Source organism: Protopterus annectens, chromosome 6.part1 (genome assembly GCF_019279795.1).
Source record: "Protopterus annectens isolate FY-2018-M chromosome 6.part1, PAN1.0, whole genome shotgun sequence".
NCBI lineage: Eukaryota > Metazoa > Chordata > Ceratodontiformes > Protopteridae > Protopterus > Protopterus annectens.
In genome coordinates, this window is record NC_056738.1 from 304,175,083 (window position 1) to 304,200,298 (window position 25,216).

The window sequence follows — 25,216 nt, forward strand, 5'->3', positions numbered from 1 at the left end:
TTTCTGTGATGCTTTGTGGCACGTTTCCAGTGTTTCAGGTTCTTCAATATTATGTTTGCACAATCCCCAGTGTAACAGTCTTGCCACCTTATGCCTTTCAGTATACAGTCCTCTTGTCATTAGTATGTCACAACCAGCAGCAAAGTATGCAACTGGTTTCCATTTCTGTTTTACAAAACCTGCATATGTCTGTTTCTCTCATGTGTTCAGTGGACTTTGTAAACTAAGGTGTGAGCAGGCCACTATCTTGGGCCGCCAATATTAACCTTTCATCTTTTGGTCTGATTTGGTCTCTCCTTTACCATTCTACGTTCAGTCCTGATCAACATGAGGTTCTTCCAGGAGTTTTCTGTACTTGCAACTGTTTTATGCATTTTCCACATTTGCCTTCTCATCTGATCCTTCATCTTGTATTTTTTCTCTTGGTCTTTTCCCACATTCAGTTGCTGCCTGATTTATTTCTACTTCTAGCTTGATTTCCATTCCCACTTCTTTTCCTAATTTGTTCAACACCTTTTGGGGCCAGTCAATCACTTCAAAACTGTAAGTTAGGACAGGAAGCGCAAATTGGTTTGTAGCTTGAATTTTGTTCCTAGATGTCGACACTATTTTCAAGATTAATTTAGGTCTTCTAAAATATTCCTTACCAAGTTTTATTCACATTTGTTCATGTTTTATTGTTGATCCTTCACCAGTTCCCAAATATTTATACACTCCCTCTTCAAGTTTTTATCACATTCTTGTCCCAAACTGATGTTTTCTTGGTACTGCAGCTTTCCTGCTTTAAAGGTTGCTTTTGCACATTTATCAAGACCAAATCTGAAAACGTTTTGACTATTTGCATTTGCGTTCAGTTCCTCATCTGATGAGCTATACAGTTTTAAATTATTGACCAAGAGAAGACAAGTCTTTTACACTTGCTGCTTTCTGGGAGCCAAGTTATAGCCATGACCTAATCTGGTAAGCAGCTTAATGGTTTTAAGGGCAAGGCAAAAGAGCAACCATGACAGTCATCCTGGACTATCCCTTTGGGATTTTTATCCCTGGAATAATAATTTGCCCTTTATCATGGCTTAACTGCAAAGTGGTTTGCTACTGTTTCACGGTAGCTGTGATGTAGTTTGTGTAGGGTGTATCTTGTACATTTTTAAGCACTCTTTTATTATGAATGTGGGATACTGTCAAATGCTTTTTTGTAGTCAATCCATTCCATACTTGTAGTGAACTGTAAAAAGGGGAAGAATCTGACTTTACTTAACAAATGATCCTTTGTTCCATGTGACTTTTATTGCCCTTTTGTTCTATTGCATAATCAAGTTTTCTTCTAAATGACTATAAACTGTTGGCATCAATTCCAGTGTATAGTTTATACATTGTCAGAAGGCAAATTACTGGCCTATAATTTTTAGGGTAGCTTTCAGGTTCATCCTTAAGTGGGAGCATTGTTTTTCCTGTTAGCCAGGTTGGTGTCTGTTCGGGATGCACATATAAATAGTTCTTACTCATGGCTAAATCTTCATGCAAAGATGTTAATACTTTTAGCCAGAAGTTAGGTACTGCATCTGGGCCTGGGATTTTCCAATAAGAGGCTTTTCTTAACTTTGTTTCAATCTCTATGGCCGTTACTTCATCCCATTTCATATCCTTTAAACTTCTTATTCTTTTACTGCTACCATCCATTTAGCATCCTTATGTTCCACAGGATCTTAATAAATACTTCTCCAAAATGTATCAATTTGTTCTTTTTTGCTGGTCTTTAATTCCTTTTACCTTCTTTCCCAGATGTTCGTGTTTCACTGTTGCAGTCATCACATTTGGGTTATCCCTGCCAGGGCAGCCCTCATTTGGCCCGAATACCAGAGGTTAGTATTTCTGTGTCAATTGCCATCGCTCCGGGACTGATGTCAGGTTGTCAGTAGTATAAAATAAGGCAGCTGACGCCATTACATCAGTCATTCTTGCCGAGGAACCCAAAGAGTGCTGGTCAGCCGCTACTTGAGTTTTCGTTTTCCGAATTGAAGTTGAAGTCTTCTAAAGCTAAGTACCCTGTTGGGGATCCTTTTTTCTTGCTCTAACCTATGTCAGAAAAAGTTAACAATTCTCTCGTCTGTGGAAAGCAAATACCACACAGACTTTCACTCTTACTGCGTCACTTGCTAAAGCCCAGACCACGATGTCCCCCCGCTGTCACTTTTGTGCTTTGTTCAATGCCAGCACTGTACGTCATCTGGCCCTTATTGTAGCTAGATATTTTTGCTCTGTCAGCTAATTCAGATATGGCTTCGGTAAGCCATCTGACAGCAGATCTTCCGAAAAACCGTAAGGATAAAGACCGACCACACAGTTCCAAACCTACCGACGACGCTTCTGTTAAGCTAGTAGTCAGTTCTCCAGTCCTCAGGTGCTTTCGCAGCCCCTGATGTCCACTTCTGTGGATTTGCAGACCGCTGTCGAGACGCTTTCTGAGTCCAGTATGCCGCAAGACTCGCCGACTAAGGATCCTACAGATGTCTCTACTTTGGATGGGTCCGGAGCCGCTGAGCAGGCACTGGCTTCTGAGGAAGTACTTTGCACTACCGATTCTTGACACAGACTGACTTCTTTCGCATCTACCATTCTTTTGGAAACTGCCAAGTTTCTAAGGCCCAGGGTACGAACCACACCCAAGAAACCAATGGCCCAATCTCAGGCACCTGCTTTCTTGCCTCAGTCTCAAATGCTTAAAATGGCGAAAGACCTTATAATGCTGATCAGGGGAAGTCAAGCTACCCCTTCCAAAAGAAAGAGTTGCCCCCAGTAGTTTTATCTGAACAGGAGTCCAATGCCTCTGATGCATCTGAATATGAAGACCCGCAACCCCTCTCTGCTTATGAGGATTCTGATGCAGACAATCCATTCCTTCGGCCTCTCCACCCGAGGACTTTTCCTTTGGGGAAACCCTACATACTTTAAGGGAGCATTTCCAATGGGAATGTCAGGACTACCCTCAGTCTAAAAAGAGACTCTGGGAATTCTTAGATCTTCCACAGCACAGACCCTTGGCCATTACTCCTGTCCTGGATGTTGTGGATGATTTCCTGGAATCCAGTTTGACTCCTGACACCCTCCCTCCTGCTCCCAGGAAACCCAACGGGTATTAGACAGCCAGACTGTCACAAATTTCTTTTCAAAAATCCTGCTGCTGACCCGGAGGTCATCTCTCAAGGGCCTTAAGGAATTAAAGCAACTTCTACTAAGAATCCCACCTCCTCAGATAGGGATTCCCGAGCATTAGACAGATTGGGTAAAAAAGTGTACACCTCTGCTACTCTTGCTATTAGAGCACTAAATTGTCAGTTCCATGTGCTAACATTTCAGCAACATACCATGGAACTCCTCAAACAAAAAATATCCTCTTTTCCAGCTTGTGCAGAAAATAAAGTTACAAGAGTTAATGCATTCTGCAAGTCAAGTAACTAAGCACACCTTACAATGTGGTTTTGATGCCCTAGACGTATCTTGCAGGGCAGCAGTCAGTGGTTCTGTCCTTAGAAGGCATGCTTGGCTTAAGGAACAGCCCTTGCCAGACTATGTCAAATTCAAATTATTGGATGCAACGTTGCACAAATACAACTTATTTGGCACCAAGGCAGAGGAGGTCTTAAAAAGATGGAAGAAAAAGCTAAATCTATGCAGACAGTTAAATATTTCCTGCAGTTCCAGCTACCCAGATTCAGTAGGCATTGCCCCTCCAAGCACTGGTCCTTTCCTGCCCCCTCCAGGTAATTTCAGCCCAGACCCTGGGGAAGCAGACCTCCCAGACAACAACTACAGGGAATGCAGAGATCTAAGCAATGGAGTTTCTCCTGTTCAAAACCAGGGAGTGCTAAGCCATCCCCTCATTGTAAGAACTTACAATGACTCCACTTCCACCTCTTCCCTCTGCCCACCTGCACTTGCCCCTAGGAGGAAAACTCTCCTTCCACGTAAGCACTTGGGCCGCCATTACCAATGACCGCTGGGTCCTCAACCTAGTGTCCCGGGGATACAAATTTTATTTCCACACTCTACCAACCCTAAAAGGATTCCCAGATCTTCCCCCAAACCAGTGGACAGAGGCCAAAAAGCAAGTCCTTTCCCTGCTCTGTATGAGGGCAATAGAGCACGTTCCTGCAGAACAGGCCAAGGTTTCAACTCCACACTATTCCTGGTACCCAGAAAAGAGGGCACCTGGTGCCCCATCCTCTGTCTATCCATTCTAAACACCTTCCTGGTGATACCAAAATTCAAAATGCTCACCCTACAGCAGCTACTACCTATGCTGTCCAAGGATGCTTGGCTAGCCACCCCAGACCTAAAAGAGGCCTACCTACACATCCCAGTCAGGGAATCATGCAGGAAATATCTGTTTCAGGGCAGGATCACTGCACTTTCAGTTATCTGGGCTTCCCTTTGGCTTATCTACTGCTCCTAGTGTTTTCATAAAATGTCAGTCTTCCGCTATTGCTTTTTGCAGGCAAAGAAATATTCAAATTTACCCATGCTTAGACTGCCTAATTCAGGCAGACAGTCAGGAACAGCTGCTCAATCACCTGACCTTTGTAAAGGACCTACTGACCCCCCTGGGGTAAACTATCACCGAAAAGAAATCCAAACTAGTACCCACCCAAAAAATTATATTCCTGGGAGCAAGCTTGGACACAGCATCCCAGATGCCATTCCTTAAACCAGAAAAGCAAACCTACCAGACGGCCTATTTCTCTCAACTAGACACCAGTTATCCGCAAGGAAATTGCTGGAAGCTCTGGGGTTCATGGCATCTTGCATTCTACTCATTCCATATGCCAGACTGCATATGAGCAAACTTCAATGGTACCTAAAAAGCCTTTGGTGTCAACACTCTCAAGACCTAGAAACTCTTATACCAATGATACATTGTCTAAGAAAAGATTTTCTTTGGTGGGCAGCAGCATGCTACCACAACAAGGGACTACCCTTCTCATAACCCTATGCTGCCCAGACCTTCACCACAGATGCATCAGACTATGCCTGGGGTGCACACCTGGATGCCAGGTGCATACAGGGCCAATGGAGCCCACATAAAATACATCTGCACATCAATCATAAAGAGATGTTAGCTGTCCAGCACGCACTGACAGCTTTCAGACCCCTCCTCTCCCCAGGGGCTCTACTCATCAAAACAGACAACACCACTGTGATGTATATCAACAAGCAGGGAGGGACTCCTACCCTCTGCTCAGGCTCGTCATGACCCTTTCGCACACAGCTTCAGCCATGCAACTACACCTATTAGCACAATTCCTGCCAGGCTCTTTAAACTGTCTGGCAAACAACTTAAGCAAAAATCTTCTGGACCCACACGAGTGGCAGCTAGACCAAAGAACCTTCACCCTTGTAACTCAGAAATGGGGAACCTCGATGGTCGACCCCTTTGCGTCCCACACCAACCATCAGCTCAGCAAGTTCTGCACCATGGAGCCTCACTGCAAGGCCTGGAAAGTGGATGCTCTATCCTTCCAATGGGTCAACCTCCTCAGTCTGTGCATTTCCCTCACTACCGCTACCACTCATTACAAGGGTACTACTCAAAATAAGGGAGGAAAAACTGAGGACAATCCTTATTGCCCCAAACTTACCACGCCAGCACTGGTACCCACTGCTGCGTAGCCTGTCACCTCTGCCACCATGGCATCTCCCACAGATCCCAACACTCCTGACCCAGAGGGAAGGAGAATTCATGCATCCCCAGTTGCAGACCCTCATTCTGGCAGCCTGGCATATTCCCTGACAACTGTACAAGATGCCAATCTCAGCAAACCGGTTCTAGATGTTATATGTGAGGCCAGACGCCCTAGCACTAGAAAGTCTTATGCTGACAAATGGAAAAGGTTTTGCACTTGGATCCAGGCTAAGGGAGACTGTACTGCACAGTCCTCCCTACCTCTCATCCTGGATTACCTTGCTGACCTACTACACAGTGGTCTATCCTTTTCCTCTTAAAATTCATGCCTCTGCTATCTCTCTATTTCAGCACGGAGCAACCTCTTTTCTCTCACCCTCTCATCAAACAGTTCCTAAGAGGAACTAACAACTTGAGGCCACACAGAGGAGCACCTACCCCAGCTTGGGGCCTAATCTTTGTGTTGGAAAAGCTCACCCTGCCCACCTTTGAGCCAGCAGCTTCAGCAAAGTTGAAGTTTCTCTCATGGAAGACTGCCTTGCTTCTGGTCATCACTTCAGCAAAAAGAGTATCCAATCTGCAAACACTAATGGCTGTAGAGCCCTTCATCATTTTCCATGCTGACAGGGTCTCCCTCAGGACTAACCCATCCTTCATGCCAAAAGTGGTGTCCAGTGTGGCTCTCAACCAATCCATTAATTTGCCCACCTTTTTCCTTAACCCACAAAACAAGGGGGAAAGGATACTGCACTCTCCAGATGTGCACAGACAGCTCAGATTCTATCTAGACAGGACTAAATCATTTAGAAAGACTGACCAATTGTCAGCTTTGCTGCAGGAGCAGAGAGGGCAAAGCCATATCCAAACAAACCATTTTCAAATGGATAGGGCACTGCATCCATTTCTTCTACTAGCAATATGGGAAACCTCCCCCTAAGAGGATCAGGACACACACCACCATGGCAACCTCCACCTCTGGAGCTTTACAGAGGGGTCTCCACCAGGGACATCCTGGAGGCTGCAACATGGGCATCTGTTCATACCGTCACCAAGCATTACCACCTGCCTATCTTCTCCAAATCCAGGGCAGGCTTTGCCACCACAGTCTTGCAAGGCATCCTAGCCAGCCCCCAGTCTTCTCGACTGCCTCCATCCTTTTCTTCAGCTTTGGGAAGCAACCCAAATGTGATGACAGCAACAGTGAAACATGAAGAACATAGTGCAGTTGTGTACACTTACATAAATGTAGATGTTAGAGTGTATTCACTGTTGCAGTCCTGGTTTCCCTCCCTCCATCCCCCTCTCTCTTGCCTTGCAAGGAACTTTTGGTATTTACTTTCTACTGGTGATGGTCTTCCACCATAACCTAGCTCCCTCTTGGGGGCTCCTGACAGGGCAAGAAAAACTGATGTAATGGCGTTGGCTGCCTTAATTTGTACTATTGACAACCCGATGTCAGTCCTGGAGTGATGGCAACTGACCCAGGAATACTAAGCCTCTGGTATTCGGGCCAACTGAGGCTACCCTGGCAGGGATAACCAAAATGTGATGACTGCAACAGTGAATACACTCCTACATTTATGGTAAGTGTATACAACTGTACTTTTTCTATAAAAAATTTTTAGGTCATAAAATTGCTTATTTTGTACTTTTCCTTTATATCTTCTAAGTTTTTCTTCCTGTGCTGATGTTTTTAGTTTATTATTTGCAGTGGCTATAATACTGCTCATTGCTTTATCACGTCTATCTTTGAGTATTTTTGTTGATGTTTCTTCTGTACAGTGACACTTCTTGTCCTACTTGCTTTATAGTTTTCTCTGTTCGATACTTCCATGATAGTATTTGATTTCTCCCGTTACTACCCTGTGTCCTTCTGGTAGAATTTTACTTGTTATTAATTTTGCACAGTAATGTATCTTTACTTCTGTTATATCGCATGGATCTCTGTGGACAGGCCTAGTTACTGTTTTCATTTGTTCTCTTCAGTTTCATCCTTTATCCGTTGCTTTGTCATATGGGAACTCACTGGCCTATAACTCCAACATTGTGACTGCATCAGAGTTGCCACAGTTTCCTGTTCCTTCCCCTGCTGTCCAGTTTCAAGTGAAAGTTTATACTGGTTTCCCGTGGAAGGCTACAAAATATCTTAGGGCAACTGATCAATTGCTTCCTGTTCTACCAGTTTCTCCTTGATCGTGATGTCTATTGCTCTATCCTGCTGTGGTGCTTTTTAGATTTTCTACACTGAATCCTTCACTTTGCAGGTACTGCATAACCTCTGTTTCTATTTCTTTAACTTCTGTTTCTATTTTTTTAACTTCTCCATTACTAAATAGTTTCTTTTCCTCTGTCTTTTTATTTTTTGTATTGTAAAGTTGTCCATGTTTTGATACCTTGCCTGTGTTTCTCTTCACATATATTTGGTTTTGCTCTTTGTATTGATTAGTTTTGCTTTCTCCTTTGTGTAAATATTTCTTCAGTTGTCTCCTGATCTTTGTTTCTCCTTACTTTGGACTTTTTCCATCATGTTGTGATCTAACCTGTGTTAGACCTTCTACACCAAATCCTTCACTTCTCAGGGATTCCATGACTTCAACTTCTATTTTTAACATCTACTTTAATGTTTTCTACATGCTGTATTTATGATATTTTTTATTGTGAAATGTTCCCTATCTAGATGCCTTTGCCTGTATTTCCCTTTGAATATCTTTGGGGCTGCCCTTTTTTGTATTGATTAATTTGAGTTTTGACTTTGCATAAATATTGCACCATATCAAATCTTTCTTTTCCACATCCGTATTTCTTTTCATACTAAAATCTTTACGTTTTGTTTATATTTTCACACTTCTCAGATGCTATTTTTTTCCAAACAGATCAACGTTTCTTGGTCTGTATAATGTTTTTCACAAATCTGTTGCATTAGTGAAGACAAATTTATATTTGACGCTTCTGACCATTTTTCTTGTGAAAGTGTTTTTCTTTCGTCTATTTTGTGTCTTGATCTTTTTGTATATCTTCTCTGTAAATTCTGGGCTTTTTGCATAATAGTAACAATACCTAAATGTCCTTCATGGATGCATCTGCAGTCATAACAACTGGGTTGTCCTGTCGTCAGGCAGCCCTTCAGTCGGCCGGATTCCAAAGTCCGGGTCCGGCTTCGGCTGATGTCGCACTTCACCCGACGTCATCTCTGTTGGTCTTCGGGTATAAAAGCATCAGCCGACGCCATTTTCTTCAGTCTTTCTTGAGCAAAAGCTGTTCGCAAGTGCCAGTCGGTCGGATCCAGAGATTACTTCTACCGAATACTACTTCGAAGACTTCTAAAGCTAAGTACCCCGTTGGGGACTCTTTCTTGCCTCAGCCGATGTCAGAAAAAGTTAATAATTGTTTAACCTGTGGGAAACAAATACCTCATAAAGATTTCCACTCTTACTGCCTGCCTTGCTTAGGCCCAGCCCACGTAGCAGCCTGTTCGTCCTGTGCTTCTTTCAACCGAGGCGTCGGTCGGAATTGCAGAACAGTTTTTCGGTTCTGATTTTGCGTACATTATGCCGTCGGATCCTCCGACTCGCACTCTGCCAAAAAAAAAAAAAGACTGACACTTCGCGGTCCGTGGTTTCGGCCGAAACCATGGTTAAGCAAACATGAGTGTCTCGGTTTCGGCGAAACCGAGAAAACTGATCAAAATACAGCTGAATCTATCTCTACAACTGAGGTCCCTGCTAACACTCTTGAATCGGCCTCAGAAATTTTACCCACTACGGTGCTTACCACTGACTTATCAGACACCATTCCCTTGGATGTCTCTACCCCAGCACGTGGTGCTGCTAGGCCTCCAGCAGCCATGTCCATTAAGGCCTTCGCCAGGGCTAAAGCAGCCAAGACTACTAAAACAGGGCCTGTTAAACCCTCCTTCACCAGGACCTCTTCCAGTTCTCAAATACTTACTTTGGCACAAGATTTAATTTCATTAATTAGAGGATCTCAATCTCACCCAGACAGGGCCTCTCAGCCCCAGAGAAGAGACCTAGGGCAGAGCCTCATGAGCCAGTGTCCTCTGATGATTCTGATGATGAATCAGACATTACTGACCAGCCAGAGGCTCCTTTCCCCAATTTTGAAGATTCTGATGCTGAAGAATCCATTCCAGCTGCTTCCCCACCAGAAGAATTCTCCTTAAACCTTGCATGCCATGCGAGAACAGTTCCAATGGCAGCAACAGGATTTTCAGACTCCAGAAAAGACTTAGGACCTTTTGCACCTTCCACAGCACAGGCCCTTAGCTATACCTCCTGTTCTCTCTGTGGTGGATGATGCTTTCAATGATGTCTGCTCCGCTCCAGATTCTTTACCCACAGCCCCTGCCAAACCAGACAGATTTTACAGGGTGCCAGATACTCATCACCACCTTTACAAGGCCCCTCTTGCAGACCCGAAACTATTTCCCAGGGTCCCAAGGCAGTAGTCGACCACAGCTAAAAACCCTGTTCCTTCTGAAAGGGAAGCAAGGTCATTAGACAGATGGGGTAAAAAGGTTTACACTTCAGCCACTCTCTCTGCTAGAGCTTTAAATTGTCAGTTTCACATGATACAATACCAAGAGTTTATGCTTGATCAGTTAACTAAAAAGCTAACCACTGATGAATCTCTTGATAAGAAATATGTATTAGAAATGGTAAATAACATACAGCAAGTTAGTAACCACTCTTTAAAATGTGGCTATGATGCACTGGAGGCTTCATTTAGATCAGCCATGACTGGCACTGTAATTAGAAGGCATGCATGGCTCAAGGAGCAAGCTTTACCGGATCATGTTAAATCTAAATTACTAGATGCTCCTATGGATAAAACAAGTTTGTTTGGTACACCTGCCCAGCAGGTTATGAAGAAAATGGAAGAAAAGGCAAAATCAGTCCAGACAGTTAAAGATTTCTTGCAGGTTCAACCACCAAGGTTTAGCAGGAACTGGCCTGCCAAAAATTGGTCCTTTCCTGACTCCACAAGACCTCAAAGGGGCAGGAATAGACGTTCCAGAGGCAGAAACCAATCCAGAGGAGGTGCCTACAGAGGACGACAGTGGCAAGGTAACAACAGAGGCACAGACTCAACACCTGCCACTACATCAACACAGCCACAGTGACTTAATCCTAAACCCGCCTACCAGGGAACAGATAGCAGCTCCTCTAGGCGGAAAACTAACCTTATTTTCACAAAACTGGCACCACATAACAAAGGACAAGTGGATTTTACGAACCATAGATCAAGGTTACCGGTTCCACTTCCACACTTTACCAGACAAAAGAGGAATGCCAAATCTACCTCCAAATCAAAAGACAGAGGCTCTACAACAGATAATGGAGTTAGCAAACATGAGAGCTGTGGAGAAAGTGCCAACAGCAGAGCAAGGAAGGGGGTTCTACTCCAGACTATTCCTAGTTCCAAGAAAGGAAAAAAGTTGGAGACCAATTCTAGACCTGTCCACCCTGAATACTTACATCATTGTCCCAAAATTCAAAATGCTGACCCTACAGCAACTTCTTCCCATGCTGGGCAAGGAGTGTTGGCTGGTAACTCTAGATCTCAAGGAGGCATACCTGCACGTCCCCATTTGACCAATCTGCAGAAGATACCTCAGATTTCTTGCAGGATCAGAGCACTATCAATTCTCAGCATTGCCCTTTGGCTTATCTACTGCGCCCAGAGTATTCACAAAATGCCTGCCATCAGTAATCGCCCATTGCAGACTACAGGGAATCCAAATTTATCCATACCTGGACGACTGCCTGATACAAGGAGACAACAAAAGCAAGCTGACAACAGATTTACAAAGGGTCATTTACTTGCTTCAAGCACTGGGATACACAGTCAATTTACAAAAGTCAAGACTGATACCTTCCCAGACAAGGACTTTCCTGGGAGCGGAATTGGACACAGTAAGACAAATGGCATTCCTAACTACAGAAAAACAAAAAGAGCTCCCTCTTTACTTCTTGGCATTAACAAAACTGAACAAGTTAACAGCAAGGAAGGTACTGCAGGCCTTGGGTTTCATGGCATCATGCATAATCTTGGTTCCATTTGCCAGACTACATATGAGAAAACTACAGTGGTACCTAAAGAATTTATGGTCCCAACACAGACACAGCCTAGAAACGGAAATCCCACTAATACCATGCTTAAAACAGGAGTTCCTATGGTGGGCTCAGGCATGCCAGTCAAACCCAGGCCTGCCCTTTCGCAAGGGTCAAGCAAGCCAGACCATCACAACAGATGCTTCAGACCTAGGATGGGGGCATATGCTGGACAAATGCGAAGGATTGTGGACACAGGACCAACTTCACCTGCACATCAACCTAAAAGAAATGCTGGCAGTAAAACTGGCAATCCAAAGGTTCAGACCATTTCTCAAGGAGGACCACTTGATGATAAGGACAGAACACCACAGTCATGTGGTACATCAACAAACAGGGAGGCACTCATTCTTACCCCCTATGCAGAATGACTTTGGAGCTGTGGACCCTGGCACTCAGCTACAACATCCAGTTACAGGCAATATTTGTGCCAGGAAAAGAAAACTCTCTAGCAGATATGTTAAGCAGGACCACATCGGATGCCCACGAATGGCAGCTGCACCGGATATCTTCAAGACCATCTCAAGAAATGGGGAATGCCTCAGGTAGATCTATTCGCATCACCTCTCAATCACCAGCTCAAAAATTCTGCACAAGGACATTCCACCCACTAGCATGGAAAGTGGACTCGCTCTCCTTCAGCTGGAAAGGCCTAACAGCATATGCATTCCCACCTCTTCCCTTGATACACAAAGTTCTACTAAAAATCAAGGAGGAACGTCCAAGGATAATCCTGATAGCTCCAAACTGGCCAAGACAGCATTGGTACCCACTGCTGAGGAGCATGTCTCGAACAATATGTGGCCAATACCCCTGATGCCTTTGATGCTAACCCAGAACAACTTCAGCACCATGCATTCCAAACCTAAAAACGCTGCAACTGACTGCATGGAACATCACATAGCAGCTGCTAATACAGAACTTTCACAAAGAGTTAAAGACATTATTCTTGAAGCGCAGGCCTTCAACTAGAAGGAATTATGCTGGGAAATGGAAAAGGTTTGTCATCTGGAGTTCTGAAAGAGGAAAAGATGTATCAAACATAGATATGCCTAACATTCTGGAGTATCTGGCCGAGCTACTTCATTCAGGCCTGTCCTACTCCTCCATCAAGATTCATGCATCAGCTATTTCAGCAGAATACAGCCTTGATCCACCTGTTTTTTCACACCCTTTGCTCATGCAGTTCCTCAGAGGAATCAAGAATGTAAAACCTCCAAGAAAACCACCATTGCCAGCTTGGGACTTGAACTTTGTGCTAGAAAAATTGACACTATCACCTTTTGAACCAGCAGCAACAGCAGACCTACAACACCTGTCATGGAAAACTGCTTTCCTACTGGCAATTACTTCAGCAAGGAGGGTTTCAGAACTACAGGCCTTAATGGCAGTGCAACCCTTTCTAATCTTCCACCAAGATAGAGTGTCCATGAGGACTAATCCTACATTTATGCCTAAGGTGGTATCCAGAGTGTCTTTAAACCAGGCAATCCACCTACCTACCTTCTTTCCCAACCCACAAAACAGAGGGGAAAGAATACTGCATACCTTGGATGTACATAGACAGCTACGCTACTACTTGGACAGAACAAAAAACAGCAGAAAGACTGACCAACGTTCCAAGCCTATGCAACAGGAAGGGAAGGAAAAGCTATTTCCAAACAGACAATCTCCAAATGGATAGGAAATTGCATACGATTCTGTTACTCCTTCCATGGAAAATAAATTCCACAGAACATAAGACCTCATTCTACAAGGGCAACAGCCACTACCACAGCATTCTTACGAGGAGTGGCTACCAAAGACATTATCCTACTTGGACCTCCGTGCATACATTTGCCAAGCATTATAACTTACCTCTATATTCCAGATCCCGAGCAGGGTTTGCCACTGCTGTTCTGCAGGATCCTAAATACACCATAATCTACTTTTATCCTCCTCCCTAGTTGGCTATGGTATTCTACCCAGTTGTTATGACTGCAGATGCATCCATGAAGGACATAGTACAGTTTTGTACCTACCATAAATGTAGATGTCCGAATTGGATAGCATCTGCAGTCAGGATTACCTCCCTCCTTCCCTCTGTGGTACTCCTAGGGTGTTTACCCTTCTAATAGCTAGCTAGTGGGGATTTCTTTCATGGTGTATTTGTTTGTATTTATGTACATACATGCTTATTTTTGTGTTTACCTCTATCTTTTGGAAACATTGGCATCTATCCAAAATTTTTAGCCTTCTATAGGGCTTCTGGCATCTGGGGCAAGAAACACTGAAGAAAATGGCGTCGGCTGATGCTTTATACCAAGACCAACAGAGATGACGTCGGGTGAAGTGCGACATCAGACTTTGGAATCCGGCCGACTGAAGGGCTGCCTGACGACAGGACAACCCAGTTGTTATGACTGCAGATGCTATCCAATTCGGACATCTACATTTATGGTAGGTACAAAACTGTACTTTTCTTATCCTCAGTAGTCCCCTCTGTCGTTTTTATGGCTCTTCTGTGGCCTGTCAATTTTTCAGAGTTTTGTGGACTGTTACTTGCAGGGTGGCCATCCTTCCCCTCGGCCTGGCCTGGCCCCATTGTAGGAATGTGCCTGTATTTTGAGGATTCTGCACTCATTGTTTCCAGTCCTGGCACCAGTGTGCCTACCAGGACTGGACACTTTTTTTTTTTTTTTTATCCTGGGTGTTGTGCACCTTAGCTAGCTTAATTTTTGACCTATTTCTGTCCATGATGAATGCTATATAAAATAGTTGTACATCAGCGTTGTCTCAGTGAGATTTTTGTGAAAATCAGGGTCCACCTCACGAAGGTATTCACCAAGACTTGAGGGTGAATTCATTGTCAGCAATACTACTGTCCTTTGCTTGCTGACTTATCACTGCATTCTGACCTCTTCAAGCTTTGCCAGATATTAAAGCAAAACTCCTGGCTGTTCCTCTGGATATCCAGAGCTTGTTTGGCATTGCAGTGGCAGAGCTGTATATTTCCTTGTATGGTAAGGGCAAGGTTATGAAGATTTGAAGCACATTTTCATCTTTTCCCAAGTTTCAGAAGAACTGTCCTAGTAAAACTACCTTTTTGCGTAGACTGCCTAGACAGTCTTTCAAACATAGGAATGCTCCAAGACGTATATTTTCTGATAAGCCTACTCAAGCACCTATGTCCCAAAAGCCGTCCTTTCCAGACAGGTCTATAGCCATCTGACATTTCTGCACTCCCTCTCGGCCAGGTTCCCTTGTCCCGCAGACCATCTCGGTGTCTCCCAGTTTAGCAGAAAAAAAATCAGCATGGACTTTCTTGGGGGTTCTCTATTATCAAGCAGACTTACTTTATGGCCTAGAAAACACTTTCCTCTTTCTCTGGTATGCCTCATCCTCCTGCAGAACAATATTATCATTTTCTGGGGTATTGCAAGGTCTGTTAGACCCATGGTACTATTCAACTGGTTCGACAAACTGTGATGGTTCTAGGGTTGTTCAGAAAGTTTCTGGTCCCCAGGAAAGCGGGGTTTTGGAGACCTGTCCTGGAGCTATTTCACCTGTTTCCCCAGGCCTTTGTTTCCTTGGAACTAAAGGATGCTTACCTTTATATTTCTATCCCCTGTCTATTCAGGAAGTCTTTGCGTTTGTTTCTTCCTCTCATTTTCAGTTCTTGGGCTCTCAGTGGCCCAAGGGAATTCAAATGTCTAGCTCCAGTGGTAGCCTTTTACAGGCTTCAGGGCTTTTCAGATTTTTCCCTAGCTGGACAACATCTTGCTTCAGGCCCTATCCCAGACCACGGTAGTACAGGATCTTCATTTTACCCTGCTTCTGTTGCACATCTTTGGGCTCATGATCAATCTTCAGAAGTCCAATATTGATTCTAACTCAGGACCACATCTTTCTAGTCTGGAGGATCCAAACTGTTCCAGTGCTAGCCTCTCTCCCTGCCACCAAGGTTCTGTTTCCTTGGACCTGCCACCAAGGTTCTGTTTCCTTGGACCTAAAGGATGCTTACCTTTATATTTCTATCCCCTGTCTATTCAGGAAGTCTTTGCGTTTGTTTCTTCCTCTCATTTTCAGTTCTTGGGCTCTCAGTGGCCCAAGGGAATTCAAATGTCTAGCTCCAGTGGTGGCCTTTTACAGGCTTCAGGGCTTTTCAGATTTTTCCCTAGCTGGACAACCTCTTGCTTCAGGCCCTATCCCAGACCACGGTAGTACAGGATCTTCATTTTACCCTGCTTCTGTTGCACATCTTTGGGCTCATGATCAATCTTCAGAAGTCCAATATTGATTCTAACTCAGGACCACATCTTTCTAGTCTGGAGGATCCAAACTGTTCCAGTGCTAGCCTCTCTCCATGCCACCAAGGTTCTCTTTCTCAGAAGTTTTCTTTCCCCGAGTCCCCTGTCCTGTCTTCCAGACGGGGAGTTTCTAAGCGCTCTGGGGTTTATGGTTTCTACCATCCCCATGCTTCCTTGGACCAGGCTTCATATGAAAATTTCAATGGTATCACAGATCAATGAAGCTTCAATACTACCACCCACTAGTCTGTCTGGTTCCACTTCTCCCTCAGACTGAAACTTCTTCTCCCTCAGACTGAAACTTCACTGGAGAATTCAACAGTTATCTCTCAGGGTGTTGCCTTCCAACCTCCTCAGCAGACCCAGGGACGTTTCAGACACCTCAGAGCCGGGATGGGGAGCTGCTTCAGATATCCTGAAGGTTCAGGGCCTTCTATCCCGTCAGAGGGCAGATCACACCAACATCAAGGAAAATTACAGCTCTCATTCTGGCTCTTCAAGCTTTCCACTCAGTCTGGGAAGTTTTTTAATGCCATCACAATTCTGTGGTACATCAGCAAGCAAGAGGGCACAAGATCTTACCTTCTTTGCTGACTAGTCCTTCAAGCCTGGGAAATAGTCATCGGTCTGCAGGCAGTCTGCATACCTTCAAAGCACAACCTTGTGATTCTCAGCACGTCCAGGTCTAAACTTAGACTTTGTGCTTGGATAACATGTTATACCCCCCAACATTATAGCCTCCACTTAAACCCAGTAAAAAAGATTTTGAATTTCTTCTTCTGTTTTCAATAAAATTAGAGCAGATAGAAAACGAAAGGCAGGTGTAATTAAAAAAAGCAAAACGTCAAAAGGCAACTCCTATAGTCTTTTTTTAAATTTCATACCAATGTTTGCCAGTGCAAGAAATTCTAATTCCATCCATCCACAACCTGTTTTTACACATGGGTTCGGGGTGTCGCCTCCAATGAGAATAATCTAAAGCAAAGGTTCATACTGCCAGTTGGCTAACCCTGCAGCGGTTGTTCATACTGCACACATCTGTGACCAATTTTTACTGTCCAGTCCACTTACTGCATGTCTTTGGAATATAAGTTGAACCTGTAACATCCAGAGGAAATCCATTCTAACACAAGGACATGTAGACTCCGCACAGAAGGCACCCCAGCAGGGAATTGAACTGGAGAACCTGTTCCTGTGAGGTGGCAACACTGTCTACTGGGTCACTTAATTACCTTTTTAAAAGTTAGATACTTATGCAAGCAGTAATGCCCCCCAAGCTGTTTTTCTGGAAATGACTGCCAAGGAGGTATTCTGAGGCCAGATGCCACAGTCTTTTACAAATTAACCATAAACATGACTCAGAATTTTGATCATCAACCTCCCTTAACCCAAGGTCAAAAAAGGAGCCAAGTCCATGTCCTGAAACTCTGCTAATTAGCCAAACAGCAAGCATGTTCAGTACTTATTTTCTCTGTCCGTAACATACAGACGTCGTTTAAAAAAATTAAAACCTGTTATAACTGCCAAATGTGTAAGTAGTGCAACTTACTTATACCCATCCCTGCACAGGTCTACAGTCTCTTAAATAGCTCTAATTTCCCCACCACTTCTTGCATTCAACTAATAACTGGCCACAACGTAATTAATAAACTTGCAGCCTGCACTTCACTCTGAACTAGTACTTTCCCAAAAAACCTCTGTGATCTGAGGATAAACTCATGTTAATACATAAACCTGATAAAGACTTTTCTTATTCTGTAGCCGGTACTTTTCCGTTATCGGGGAAACAGTTTTAACAGGGAAGCACATGAACGCAAAGATCGCACAGTTGTCAGTCCTGATGCCGCATGTTTGAAAACCAAAACAGATTGATTTATGTGCTGCAGCGGTTGTTTGCTTTCACAGCAATATCAGCTCATGTGTGTGTTACAGAAGCACAGCAGTTCACTACATAAGACAGCATGACTGCAAAATACATTTTTATCTGAATCTAACAGTTGTCTGCCTAAAACTCACTATGATAAGTATGGCAGAGAATAAAGTTAGGATGCACAGTACGCCCCTTGGATCGGAATCTTATTTAATGACATTTCATTTTCAGCCCAGTACTTGTTTCTACTCAAGGTATAGCGGATAACATAGACGTTAATGCCTAATAATAAAGGAACTAGGATCTACCAAACAATCTGAAGATGTCAAAGTTAAGGTCATTCGGTTAAGGTACATTGCTATTTCCTTTAGCTCAGCACTCAGCAGTGTCAAGTGACATTTCTAACTGATGTGTCTCCTTCAGAATCCTTATAACCTCACCTTCTGTGGGAGAACATCTTGCCTTCTACTTGCAGTAATCGCTTTTCAGAAGTTAAAAACCAAGTCCACGAGGGCTTTGTCTGTTGTAGAAAGCGATCCTCTGTCTAACCCAAAGGTGTCAGGAAGTAAGATGTTGAGTCAGTGATCTGATTTTTCCAGACATAATCACAAATGCCTTTTGAGTCCTCTTAAAATGAGTCATTGTGCTGCACGCTGAAAAGTACCCAGTTAAGCATCAGCTGAGAAATCATTGTGAGCGTGTTGTAACATTCCAAGCACTCTTAAGTGTTGCTCTGATAATGGAAAAGTACCCTGTAGCCAAACTTCCTTTCACTAACCTCAAGAACAAACTCTCTAACCTTTCCTTTAAACATTCTTGTGTAAATCCTGGATCTGCTGTAGTAATTTTGGCTGAACTCTAATCTAATCACTATCGTTGCATAACAGCCTGTTTAGCTCCTTGTCTACCCACCCTCATTTTTTCACTTTTGTTATAACCTTTATTGTGAAGTTGTTCAATCTCGCTGTTTGTTCTTACACGTGGGTACGGAGCCGATCCATCGGCTCCTAGTCCGCCGCTTTCCAAGCTCAAGATCTCAGAGTAGCTCGAGGCACAGTCCCTATCCCACAATGCTCTCTGACTAACCTCAGATCTAGTTTGCCACTGCAATGGATCACAAGTTCTTCAGAAAGTTGGGGCCAGTATAATTCTTTCTGTCTTGACAAATAGTTTTATGTAGAGTTAGTATTCTTACAGTTAGTCTATTCCTGTTATTTTTTTAGGGCTGTGTCCCTTGTGTGGATATTTGCTGTGTTGGTGTTATTGGAGCGGTTGCTCTTGAGCCTTGCCCTTTTTTTCCATTTAGGCACTTCTGTGCTTCACTACTATAGTTGAACAGGGCTCTGGCAACTGGATTTCCCTATCCCTTTATCATCTTCTTTCGGCTGTTCCCATTAGAGGTCGCCACAGCGGATTATCTGTTTCCATTTCTTCCTGTCCTCTGCATCATGTTCTTTCACACCAACTGCCTGCATGTCCTCTCACCACATCCATAAACTTTATCTTAGGCCTTCCTCTTTTCCACTTACCTGGCAGCTCCATCCTTGGCATCCTTTTCCCAATATACCCAGCATCCCTCCTCAGCACATGTCCAAACCAACGCAATCTCACGTCTCTTGCTTCGTCTCCAAACTGTCCAACCTGAGCTGACCCTCTAATATACTGATTCCTAATCCTGTCCATCCTAGTCACACCCAGTGCAAATCTTAAAATCTTTAACTCTGCCACATCCAGCTCTGACTCCTGCTTTTTTGTCAGTGCCACCATCTCCAACCCATATAACATAACTGGTCTCACTACCCTCTTGTAGACCTTCCCTTTAACTCTTACTGGTACCTGTCTGTCACAAATCACTCCTGACACTCTCTTCTCCACCCTTCCTGTACTCTTTTCTTCACCTCTCTTCTACACTCACCATTACTCTAAACTGTTGATCCCAAGTACTTACTCATCCATCTTTACCAACTCTACTCCCTGCATCCTTACCCTTCCTCTACCCTCCCTCTTCCCTCGATTTTTCTATCCCTTTATATTTAGTCATATTAGTGATTTTGCTCTAAATATTTAGATATAAAATTTTTTTTTTGGGTGCTGGTAGAAAGTTCGACAGTCTTGAACGCTTTATAGTACCGTTTTGTTTTATCAGGGATCTGATAATTGTGTGCTGTTTGACATTATGGCTGACCAAAAAGAGGAACTGAAGTCTGGTTTCAAGAGGTCCGACTGTGGGCAGAAAATGTCTATTACGGACAATCATGTGTCTTGTGTATATTGTCTAGGACCTCTGCATTTACAGGAGGATTGTTCTATCTGCCACTCTTTTAGTGGCAGAGTATTACTTGAAAGAAGGACTGTTGAAACCTGAATTTCAGAGAGCCTTGGATAAGACTGACCAGACCTCCAAGTCTTCGAAAGGGTCAAAGTTTTCAAGGGTGTCCTCTGAACCCAGGCCCTCTGTTTTGAGCACCTCTGTTAAGGTGTGGTCACTGGTTCCTAGGTCATCGGAGCCGTGCACCGAACCGATGTTTCGGAGCCAATCCTCAGTGCTGGAGCCGGTGTCAGAGGTGTTGAAGTCTCCAATACATGGGTCTGTGGCTTCTTCAGTCCCTTCGACCCGTTCTTCTAGGACCTTTTCAGACATCGATGTGGACCGTGTGGTGCAGAGGCTCGTAGAGAACCCGGAATTGGCCAAATTACTTTAGGTTTTGTCCCAACTGGATCACCGTCCCTTTGCCTGGGACTACTCCTCCGAGCTTACCTAGGCCTTCGGAGCCGGAGGTGGAAGATCTGATGGTTGTGGAACCTGCGGAGCCGAGGTCTGACCCAGTGACTTCAGCTCAGTCAACCCTGATCTCTTCGGTGCCGTTCGAAGAGTCTCTGAGCGCAGACACTCTCTCTCGTCTGTTCCGGGGGGGGGGGGGGGTTTGAACTGACACATCGGTTCTGACCCTTCCTCTCGGGGCTTCGGCGCAGATGAGCTCTGCTCCATCCTCTGGTTCGGAGCCCTTGGTCTCGGCACCGGGGAAGCCACAGTCTTCCTCATAACCAGCAGATTCCTTGAGTCGAGACTCCGGTGCCTTCGATGCCATGAGGAGGGTAATGTCTGCCAAGACCCCCACTTACTCAGGTCTCTCCTCTTCCCCCCCCTGAAATGCCACGTTCTGCCTCTACATCGCAGGCTCCTACTAAGCGTCGAGACCCAGATCCTCAGGTAACCCCTTTGGGTGAACCCTGCTCTACTGAGGTTTTACCAGACGCTCCCACTGATGAAGTCCCCAGAAAGAGAGTTTGCAAGAGGAGGCATTTGTATTCCCATCAGGAATCTTTGACATCAGACACCGACTTAGAGGAATCAGAAGGGTCCCCACAGTCCCCCTTGGAGGTCTCCTTTGCAGACATCCTGGAAATATTTTAACAGAGGGATGAATGGCAGTCCGTTACCCCTACTGAGGATGAGTCTGTGCTCCTGAAGGCCTTTGGGTCTCAACCTTCCACCTCCTGGGTTACTCCTCCCTTTGAACTGATGGAACTGGTTGCTCGAAGGTCTTGAGAGTCCCCTGATTCCATGGAACCAGCCCTCGGAGGCCCAACAAGTTCATCACTTCCCCTCAAGACAAGTTGTACCTCACTAAAGGAGCCCCTGTTGATGCCATGGTGGTGGCGGAGGCCACCAAGAAAGAGATGTCCGAGACCTCTTCTACTGTCCATCCTCCTAATAGAGATTCTAGGACGATGGACAGATGGGAAATTAATTTTTAGTTCTGCGACATTTGCCATGAGATCACATAACTATTTAACCCATTTTAGCCATCTTCAATGAGATCTTCTCCAGGAACTTGGAGATACTCTAAAGGATGACACAGATGAAACCATTTCTGAGAAGGTTACGGCTCGGCTTTCTACCCTTAATTCCATTGTCAACTTGTCCATGTGGCTCATTTCATATGCAGCCGATGGGTCGAGTCGAGCAGCAGGTTCAGCGATAGCTCTGCGGAGACGGTCCTGGATGCGCTTATGCTCCTTTGCGGAAGCCTTAAAGTCTTCCTTTGTCAACACCCCATTTGATGGCTCTTTTTTTGTTTGGGCCCCAAGTCAAGGAGACTCTCACTAGGTGTGAGCAGGAAGGAAAAACTCTATCTGCCATAGGAGTCCGTTTTTCCACCCCTACTAGACCATACCCCAAAGAGCAGAAAGGTGGAAAAATGTGGTTCCAGAAGTCCCAAGGAGCTTTTCAGAACACACTTAGTGAAACCCCCCTTCAGAGGCAGAGGAGGGGGCAATAACGGAAGACGCCACTTTGGCGGCAGAAGGGGTCTGCAAAACCAGGGCAACAGGGAGCAGTTCTCTGGCAAGCCTTATCAGTGCTCCTGAGAGGAGGCCCGACTGTCCTACTCTGGAGGCAGTCGGGGGTCGCTTGGCTTTGTAGCCAGACGCCTGGCTAGGAATTACATCAGATTCTTTGGTACAAAGCATAGTTACCAGAGGTTGCATGTTACCAGAGGTTGCATCATTCCCTTTTCAGAGTCCCCGCCAGTCGGAACAATAATCCCAGATGTTCCACCCAGTCTGCAGGATCAAGCAGTTGTAGAAATCCAAAAGCTGCTAAGAAAGAGTTATCCAGCCAGTCCCAGCAGACCAGATAGGATCCGGGACTTACTCCAGATTCTTTAGTTCCAAAGAAACGGGGGACTGGAGGCCCAGTTTAGACCTCAGCAAGCTCAACGCTTTTGTAAAGAAAGAAAAGTTCCTGATGGTCACGCTTCAGTCGATACTTATGTTCTTGGGAACAGGCGATTGGATGCGCTCTTTAGATCTCAAGGATGTGTACTACCACATCAAAATGGCCAGACCATCCAGAGATCATTTGCGTTTCTGGCTGGGGGCCAGTCACTACCAATTTTGAGCACTGCCCTAAGTTCCTGATGGTCACGCTTCAGTCGATACTTCTGTTCTTGGGAACAGGCGATTGGATGCGCTCTAGATCTCAAGGATGTGTACTACCACATCAAAATGGCCAGACCATCCAGAGATCATTTGCGTTTCCGGCTGGGGGCCAGTCACTACCAATTTTGAGCACTGCCCTTTGGGGGCTGAGTGTTCAAATGCATGGCAGTGGTTACGGCTCACCTGAGGCATCTAGGATTCCGGCTGTTTCCGTATCTGGACGACTGGCTCCTATCCGCCACCACCAGGCATCAACTCATTCTTTCCAGGGATCATACGATCAATCTCTGTTCTCAGTTAGGAATAACCATAAATTTCGAAAAATCTGCCTTATTACCATCGCATGCATATCTCCTTTAACGGAGCAGACCTAGACACCACCACCCCCTTGGTCAGATTACCTCAAAGTCATCTCTCTACAAAATCATGTGTCCCACTTGCTAAAAGAAAAGAGAGTACCTCCCTTTCAGGTTTTAAAGCTATTGGGCACCATGGCAGCTACCCTCATAGCGGTTCCTCTGGGACGGATGCACATGAGGATACTCCAATGGTTGCTTTTCACCCAGTGGTCTTATCAACAGCTCCTAATGTTTTTCAAGATCCTACTGACAGACGCTTGCAAGAAGGAACTTCTCTGATGGTTGAACAGTCACCAGGTGACGATAGGTCAACCATTTGTACTCCCCCCTTCCGTAGCCACGGTGACCACGGACGCATCCCTGATAGGATGGCGGGGGGGGGGGGGTTCAGGGAAGAACTGGCCAAGGTACCTGGTCAGAGATGGAATCTCATTTGCACATCAATGTCCTGCAGTTGAGCGGTGCTTTTAGTGTTGCAGCATTTCCACGATGACTCTGACTCTGGAGACGATTGCGATCCAGACGGACAACATGTCTGTGGTCTTGGTACATCAACAAACAGGGTGGAACCAAGTCTTACCCCTTATGTCGAGAAGCCTTGAGAATTTGGCAGTGGGCTGTATCCACCGGGTGCTTTCTGATAGCAACGTACATCCCAGGGAAATCCAATGTGATAGCGGACGAACTGAGCAGAGCAATTCTGTTGCCCCACTAGTGGTCCCTCAAAGAAGTGGCGGAAATGATATTCCGCAGATGGGGGCCGGCCTTGCTGCGACCTTTTTGCATCCCCACTTAATGCCAAATGCAGAAGCTACTTTGCACTGAATCCTCCTCTGGGGGACAGCCCAAGGGATTCACTCGCATACTATTGGCCCTCAGGTTTCCTTTATGCCTTTCCTCCAACCCTGCTGTTCCCCAGATTTTTACAGAAAGCAAAATAACTCGGGGAAGGACTGTTATTCTGATAGCCCCCTTTTGTCCTCGACAGATGTGGTTCCCCTTCCTTTATCAATATCAACTGGAAGAACCTTGGTTTTTGGACCCAGTGCCAAGACCTTCTGACTCGCTCGTCAGGAGTTCTTCACCCCTCTCTTCAGTCCCTCAAACTTGACAGCTTGGCTGCTCCACTTCCCAACCTAGCCAGGTCATATAATTTGTCTTCCGCGGTTCAACATATTCTAATCTCCTCTCAGTCTCCACCAGAAAATTGTACAACAGCAAATGGAAGATCTGAAGTAGGAGATTCATTTGTCTGCAACCTGTGGTTATGGATCCGATATCGGATCCGAACCGGCATGGTTTACCAGCTATGGATCCAAGCCCTCAGCTCCTCCCCTCACCCATAATGCCCTGCTCTACCTTCATGACCTCAGATCTCATTTGCCGCGCATGGTGACCAGATTGTTTTTCCAGCTCTCCAGCTAAGTGCTATATTCAGTGTTTAAATTAGTCAAATTTTAAAATTTTTTGGTTAATTTGTGTGAAAGTGTAGGTTTCCCTCTTGTATTATTACTTTTTTTTAGAGTTTAATCTTAAATTTATATCCCTCCCCTCGCTGGTAGCGTAGTGTGTGTGTTGGGCCTGTGAGTGATTTTTGTTTTTAGTTACTTTACTTAGTTCTAGTAACTTTTATTTGTTAGCTTGGGATGTCTGAGCAGCCCAAGGCTATTTTCTCTAAGTGCTCCAGTGTGGCCATAAGCTTTCCCCAGCTGATGGCCACACTCGGTGTGTTAGATGCCTGGGGGTTGAACACCTCACATCTGGATGTTCCATTTGTGCAGGGTTCAACCCCAGGGCATTGAAGGAGCGGAGGTCCAAGCTTGTTTTGGCGGGCCTCTTGCCGCTGGACTCGGCTCCAACCTCCGCTCCTTCGGGGGTAACAGTCTCCACGGTTATTCCCTCTCCAGCTCCCCCTCCTCCTCCTGGGACTCAACCTCCCGTTT

General features: G+C 45.0%; 1 protein-coding gene across 1 annotated transcript in view; it reads left to right on the forward strand.

The window, feature by feature from the left end:
• ATIC (5-aminoimidazole-4-carboxamide ribonucleotide formyltransferase/IMP cyclohydrolase) overlaps window positions 1-25,216 on the forward strand; it is a 1,003,526-nt gene that overhangs the window by 421,987 nt on the left and 556,323 nt on the right. The gene's annotated exons all lie outside the window — the stretch shown is intronic.